Source organism: Camelina sativa, chromosome 20 (genome assembly GCF_030686135.1).
Source record: "Camelina sativa cultivar CO46 ecotype springtype chromosome 20, ASM3068613v1".
Lineage (NCBI taxonomy): Eukaryota > Viridiplantae > Streptophyta > Magnoliopsida > Brassicales > Brassicaceae > Camelina > Camelina sativa.
The window spans coordinates 25,720,398-25,727,980 of record NC_141899.1 but is presented as its reverse complement, the minus strand read 5'-3'; the positions used below and the strand labels follow the sequence as shown (position 1 = coordinate 25,727,980).

Below are 7,583 nucleotides of genomic sequence, written 5' to 3'. Positions count from 1 at the left end.
AGTAAGACACAATTTAGATGTGATGCATGTGGAGAGAAATGTGGCTGTAAGCATTGTGGCGACATTGTTGCACGTGGCGACATTGTTGCACTGTGGGAAATCAAATGATGGCCTAAAGACTCGCAAAGATCTCCAACTTCTAGGCATTAGAAAGGATTTGCATCCTAAAGAAAGAGGTAAATGTATCTACCTTCTAGTTGCTCCTTGGTCTCTATCAAAGGCAGAAAATAAAGTATTTTGTAAGCGGCTGTATGACTTCAATGTTACGGATGGATATTGTTATAATATATCCAGTTGCATATCATTAGATGAGTGCAAGGTAATGGGTCTTAAATCACATGATTACCATGTCTTGATGCAACAATTACTACCTGTTGCACTTAGAGGTTTACTGCCTAAAGGTCTAAGGATTGCAATTTCACGCCTCTGCTCATTTTTCAACCATCTTTGCCAGAGAGTTGTTGATATGGAGAAGATCACAGCATTGGAAAATGAAATTATAGAAACTCTGTGTATGTTCGAGAGATTCTTTCCTCCAAGCTTCTTTGATATAATGGTGCACTTATGTGTTCATCTAGGCAGAGAAACCAGATTAGGTGGACAAATCCATTTAGATGGATGTATCCATTTGAGAGGTATGGTTTTTATTTTATCCTCTTTACGCTAGCTGTACTGATATAGTTTTAGCTTCTGATTTATTGTTTATTGGTTGCAGATACATGAAAGTTTTAAAAGATTTTGTAAGAAATCCTGCGAGGCCAGAGGGTTGCATAGCTGAGTCGTATCTCGCAGAAGAATGCATGGAATTCTGCAGTGCTTTTTTCAAGAAAACCACTAGTGTAGAAGAAAAAGCAGATATGAACACTGAGTATGAGAACAGTTCTATCCTAGAGGGGCGTCCTATCTCCGCTGGTATATCTGTTACTTTAAGTGACATGGAGAAGAAAATAGCCCATCTTGCTGTCATTCAGAATACAGTTCTGGTGGAGCCTTATGTGGAGTATGATGCTATCTGATTTCACATAATACTAAATTGTCATTACATCCTCTACCTGTCTTACTTTTTTTTTCTGTTATTGTAGCATGCACCTACAATACCTACAAGACTCAAACATAAGATGCAGACGTGATGCAAGTGTTTTATGGAGTACGCATACACAAAATTTTGCTACTTGGTTAAAAAAACAGGCAAGGTTTATCTTATAAATAAACTTTCATATATTATCTCGTTAAGACATTCAATATGCTAACTCGTTGTCTTTTGTTTTGTAGATACCTCTAGATTCTGATGATCATGACCATATACTCAAATGGTTGGCGTATGGTCCTAGAACTAGTGCTAGAACTTACATTGGTTATATAGTGAATGGGCTGAGGTTTCACACAAATTCTGTTGATAGGCTAAGCAAGAATAGTGGAGTGTTTTATGAAGCAACAGCCATGTGTTGATCTAGTGCCAAGGACACTTCCCAAGTAGCTGATTGGGTATCATACTATGGGAGTATTGACCAAGATCACCCTGTCCGTACAACTATGAGGCCGTCCGTACAACTATGTGACAAGGCCGAGTTATCTATGAGAATAAGGAGGCCTTATTGGTGTAAGCCCATGAGAAGGTTCGAGATCCTCCTTGTAGCTGTTAGAGAAGAAGAGAGAGTGGAGTCACGGGTTGTGCTTCGTTTAAGGAAACAAGGAGGGGTCGCTTTCAATCTTGGGAAGAACCAATTCTCTTTCCTTATCTCTTATGCGATTTATTGTAAAGGGTGTAGCCCTAGTTCTCTTAGTATATATAGTCTTTTGTAAACCTTTGTAAGATATACCTATGGAATATAACTTTCTCTCATTCTTCTTGCCGACAATTCTCTTCTTCTCAACCTCTTCCGCTTAAATCCCAACATGGTATCAGAGCAGTTTTTCGATCTTTGATTCTCTAAACCTACTATTATTCTCCCTCATATTCTATCCTCTTCAATCTTTCTCTCTATTCTCGATTACTTGCGTTCTATACTCGCTACTCGACATTCTTAGTTATCATTTCTCTCTACCTTTCGCGAATCTCGCTCATGGACACTACCAAACCTATTGTTACACCGGTGGTCTTAAAGGGGGCCAACTATTTGTTGTGGAAAAGAACCACAAAGACCGCGTTGAGTGGCCGGGGACTATGGATTCACGTTGAAACGGACCAATTTCCCAAAAAAGTCACCAAGAACGACGGTAAAGAAGGAAAGGAAGAAGACACGGAGGCTGAACTCGAGAAGGAAATCAAATGGTTTCAAGAAGATCAGACCGTGCTTGCCATTCTTCAGAATTCGCTTGATGCACCAATCCTTGAAGCATACTCTTACTGTGAGACGGCCAAGGAGTTATGGGAGACACTTACGAACGTGTATGGAAACGTGACCAACTTGACCAGGGTGTTCAAAGTCAAAAAGGCTATAAACTGTCTTCACCAAGAAGACTTGGAGTTCACAAAGCATTTTGGCAAGTTTAGGTCTCTTTGGGCCGAACTAGAGATGCTTCGGCCGAGCACCATAGATCCGGCCATCCTCAACGAAAGAAAGGAACAAGACAACGTCTTCGGTCTCCTTCTCACTCTGAATCTGGCATTCAACGACCTTATCAAGCACATCCTTTGTGGTGACAAGCTTCCGACTCTTGAAGATGTGTGTTCTCAAGTTCAAAAAGAGCAAGGGTCGCTAGGCTTGTTTAGCGGTAAGGAGGACTTGGCTACGGCTAACAAGGGAGTTTACAAGCATGAGGACCGGAAAGCAATGGTATGCGACAATTGTAAGAAGAGGGGTCATCTGAAAGACAAATGTTGGATCCTTCACCCGCATCTCAAGCCGGCAAAGTTCAAGGCCAACCTATCGCAAGGAGGACCAAGTGGTCAAGGCACCGGAGCAGCAAATCAAGGAGACGCAGCAGCCACGGCCATGGTAGCTTCCCTTGGAGACCTGGTGAGAAAGTCGGACCTAGAGGCCCTCATCAAGTCCATTGCTGCACTAAAGGACTCCAGTACCACTTTCTTTGCTTCAAAACCTAGTACCTCACTTGTTGTAGACTCGGGTGCTTCTCACCATATGATTAGTAACCCTAGTCTTATACACAACATAAAACCGGCACTAGGTAATGTTATCATTGCTAATGGAGATAGAGTACAGGTTAAAGGAATAGGAGAACTAAAATTGTTTGATAAAAGTTCTAAAGCCTTCTTTATGCCTTCATTTACTTCGAATCTCTTATCGGTAAAGAAAGCTACTACAGATTTGAATTGTTATGCAATTTTTGGGCCTAACAGTGTACATTTTCAGGATATTGAGAGTGGAAAGGTTCTTGGAGAAGGAGATGGTAGAGGAGATCTCTATTTCCTAGAGAAAGCTTCAAGTCCTTCTAATTCGTTTTCTTTTGCTTCTAATCTTAGTAGTAGTTTAAGTGATGTGTGGCCTGCTAGAATAGGCCATCCTCATTCTCGTGCATTTGAATTAATGTTGCCAAATGTTTCGTTTGATAACTCCACTTGTGAGTCTTGTATTCTTGGTAAACATTGCAAGACTATTTTCCCTAAATCAAGTACTATTTATGAACATTGCTTTGATTTAGTACATTCTGATGTGTGGACATCTCCTTGCCTATCTAGGGATAATAACAAGTATTTTGTGACCTTTATTGATGAGAAATCTAAATATACTTAGCTCACCTTGTTACCATCTAAAGATAGAGTCTATGATGCCTTTGTCAATTTTCAGAATTATGTTACTAATCAATTTAATGCAAAAATAAAGGTACTAAGATCGGATAATGGAGGTGAATATACAAGCCACAAACTCAAAGAGCACCTAGCTAAGCATGGAATCCTCCAACAGACCAGCTGTCCATACACGCCTCAACAAAATGGAGTGGCCGAGAGGAAAAATCGACACTTAATGGAGGTGGCTCGGTCAATGATGTTTCATTCGAAAGTCACTAAGCGGTTTTGGGGTGATGCATTCATGACGGTGTGCTACTTGATCAATCGGACACCAACAAAAGTCTTAAATGACATATCACCCTATGAGGTACTAAACAAAATTAAACCTTCTCTTGATCACTTACGCGTGTTCGGGTGTGTTTGTTTTGTTTTAGTGCCCGGAGAACAAAGGAATAAACTTGAGGCCAAAAGCACTAGAAGTATGTTCATTGGCTACTCAACAAGTCAGAAGGGGTACAAGTGTTACGATCCGATCACTGGCCGCACACTAGTCTCTAGAGATGTGAAGTTTCTTGAACAACAAGGGTACTATGATAAGAAGGACTGGGAAGGCCTCAAAGACTTATATCAACCCAATACTGACCGGGCGGCCAACTTGCGGTTCCTCCTTGACCATTTGGGCGTCACCAAACCATCATATCCCGAGGCGTCTCTACCAAAACCACCCTCCGATGGGCCTACAATATTATCGGAACCTCTGGGAACTCATGATGCTTCTCCTTCCCATACGGAGAACAATATTCAAGAGCCAAGAGAGACACAATCCGAAAAAGCCTTGACTACACCACCTTATCTATCACCTGACGATAGTACAGCTGAGACAGGCCAGCCCACACAATCTCCACCACCACTTTGGCGCAGTGAACGTTTAAAACAACCGCGGCGTGGTGAAAGGTTAAAGAATCAACGAGTCTACTACAACAATCAGGCTGTCGCCCACCCTATTCAGGCCGTGTGTTCGCTTTACCTTATCTCCTCGGATCACTCTGCCTTCCTTGGTAAGCTTGATGAGCACTTTGTTCCTCAAACCTACGAGGAAGCTAAGCAAAATAAGGAGTGGCTTGATGCGGTGGACGATGAAACGAAGGCTATGATCCGGAATCGAACTTGGGACGAGGCTGATCTCCCTAAAGGTAAAAAGGCTGTCAGCTCCAAGTGAGTGTTCACTATTAAATATCTGAGCACTGGAGAGATCGAGCGCTACAAAGCCCGCTTGGTCGCACGCGGCTTCACTCAAAGCTATGGACTTGACTATACGGACACCTTTGCTCCGGTGGCCAAACTCCATACAGTCCGGGTCGTCTTGTCCTTGGCCACTAAACTCTCTCGGGAGCTTTGTCAAATGGACGTCAAGAACGCCTTTCTTCAGGGGGAGCTGACAGAGGAAGTCTACATGCATCCTCCACCGGGTTTAGAGCACATTGTTGCTCCGGCTTCACAAGGCGATCTATGGTCTCAAACAGTCTCCGCGGGCGTGGTACCACAAGCTAAGCTCTACACTCCGCACGAATGGTTTCAAGCTCTCTGAATCTGATCATATGCTGTTCACCCTCCGGACTGATGGTGGCCGCGTCGTCGTTCTCGTCTATGTTGATGACATCATTATCACCGGTGATGATAAGGACGGTGTTTGTGCCACTAAGGCTCTTCTTAACTCTACCTTTTATATTAAGGATTTAGGTGAACTTAAATACTTCCTTGGAATAGAAATCTCTCGCTCTCCGGAGGGATAGTTTCTTTCTCAAAGGTAGTATACACTTGACCTTTTACATGAGACAGGTAAGATAGGAGCTAAACCGGTGTCCACGCCGCTTGAGGAAGGTTACCAGGTCAAGCGAAAGGGGGAGAAGCCAACACCTAGTGCTCCAGTTAACAAGTCGCACGAACCATACGAAGATGTGGGACGCTACCGTAGGCTGATGGGCAAGCTTATCTATCTTACGATCACGAGGCCGGACATATGCTATGCGGTGAACCAATTCAGCCAACACATGAAGGCTCCAACGAATTTTGACTGGCAGACGCTCGAGAGGATCCAATGTTAGCTCAAGGGTAGTCCAGGACAAGGCATTTGGATGGGAAAGAACAACAACACGGAACTCGTCGGCTACTGTGATGCGGACTATGCTGGTGATACAATAGATAGGAGGTCCACGACAGGGTATTGCACATTCGTTGGAGGGAACCTAGTGACCTGGAAGTCGAAGAAACAGAAAGTTGTGTCTCAATCAAGTGTCGAGTTGGAATATAGGGCTATGAAGAAGCTAACCAACGAGCTCACATGGCTCAAAGGCCTCCTCAAGGACCTTGAAGTGGAGTCTGATCAACCAATCACCATGCATTGTGACAATAAGGCGGCGATACACATAGCAACCAACTCGGTCTTCCATGAAAGGACTAAGCACACTGAGGTAGATTGCCATAAAGTGCGAGAAAAGATTGAAGAAGGTGTAGTCTTGCCGTGTTACACTCCAAGCAAAGACCAACTGGCGGACATCTTCACCAAAGCAACGAGTCCTCAGATTTGCGAATACATTTCCAGCAAGCTTGGACTAGTAGATCCAACACATCCGTGTAGAAACTCCTTTAACCTGTGAAGATCATACTCTTTTCCTTAACATGGTTTTGTCCCATGTGGTTTTCTATGTTAAGGTTTTTAATGAGGTGATCTTACGCGGGTTCCAAGCTTAGCCGTCTCCCTTGGCTAAGCTTGAGGGGGAGTATTGACCAAGATCACCTTGTCCGTACAACTATGAGGCCGTCCGTACAACTATGTGACAAGGCCGAGTTATCTATGAGAATAAGGAGGCCTTATTGGTGTAAGCCCATGAGAAGGTTCGAGATCCTCCTTGTAGCCGTTAGAGAAGAAGAGAGAGTGGAGTCACGGGTTGTGCTTCGTTTAAGGAAACAAGGAGGGGTCACTTTCAATCTTGGGAAGAACCAATTCTCTTTCCTTATCTCTTATGCGATTTATTGTAAAGGGTGTAGCCCTAGTTCTCTTAGTATATATAGTCTTTTGTAAACCTTTGTAAGATATACTTATGGAATATAACTTTCTCTCATTCTTCTTGCCGACAATTCTCTTCTTCTCAACCTCTTCCGCTTAAATCCCAACAGGGAGAGTCACTGATATTATTTTCCTTGACTACAACGTTTTTTATGTTCCACTTTTTAAATGTCAATGGGCAGTTAGAGGTAATGGAGTAAAAATAGAAGATGGCTTCACACTAGTTAACTTGAAGCAGAGTCAAACCTCTTTTGCAAGGGATCCATATATACTAGCATCTCAAGCAAAGCAAGTATTTTATTCAAAAGAAGATGATTCTTCCAGTTGGTATGTTGTCATGAGAGGTCCTTCCAGAAGATACAATGAGGAAGCTGTAAACGATGGACTTCCAGAAGTTGGACCATTGCCATCCACTATTGATATGGTTATTGAAGACGTACATGAGGATGAGTCTCAGAATGCTTGGAGTGATTGTGAAGGAATATATGTTTGATGTCTTTTTAATTTTAGTTAGTAGGCTGTCGAATATGTCTACTTGAATTATATATTGATATGTTAAGACTTGCTTCACTCTCTTGAATCACTGACTGATCAATAAATTAACTTACGGTTATTGGTTACTATTGTTTGTTGAGTTTTCTAGGTGAACTAAGATGGTTAAGCGAAAGAAGATGTCAACCAGGCGTCATGAGGATGAGGAGCCAGAATTTATATGTACGTTGCAACCAGTTGATGAGGTACCTGCACCAGTGCCTATAGAAGATCATACGCCTGCAGTAAATGAGTTGCCTGCACAAAATGTGGTACTTGCACAAAATGAGGTGC

General features: G+C 42.7%; 1 pseudogene; it reads left to right on the top strand.

Annotated features, from left to right (window-relative positions):
* Positions 1-719: 719 nt before the first annotated feature.
* Positions 720-7,251, top strand: LOC147919355 (uncharacterized; annotated as a pseudogene).
* Positions 7,252-7,583: the final 332 nt, after the last annotated feature.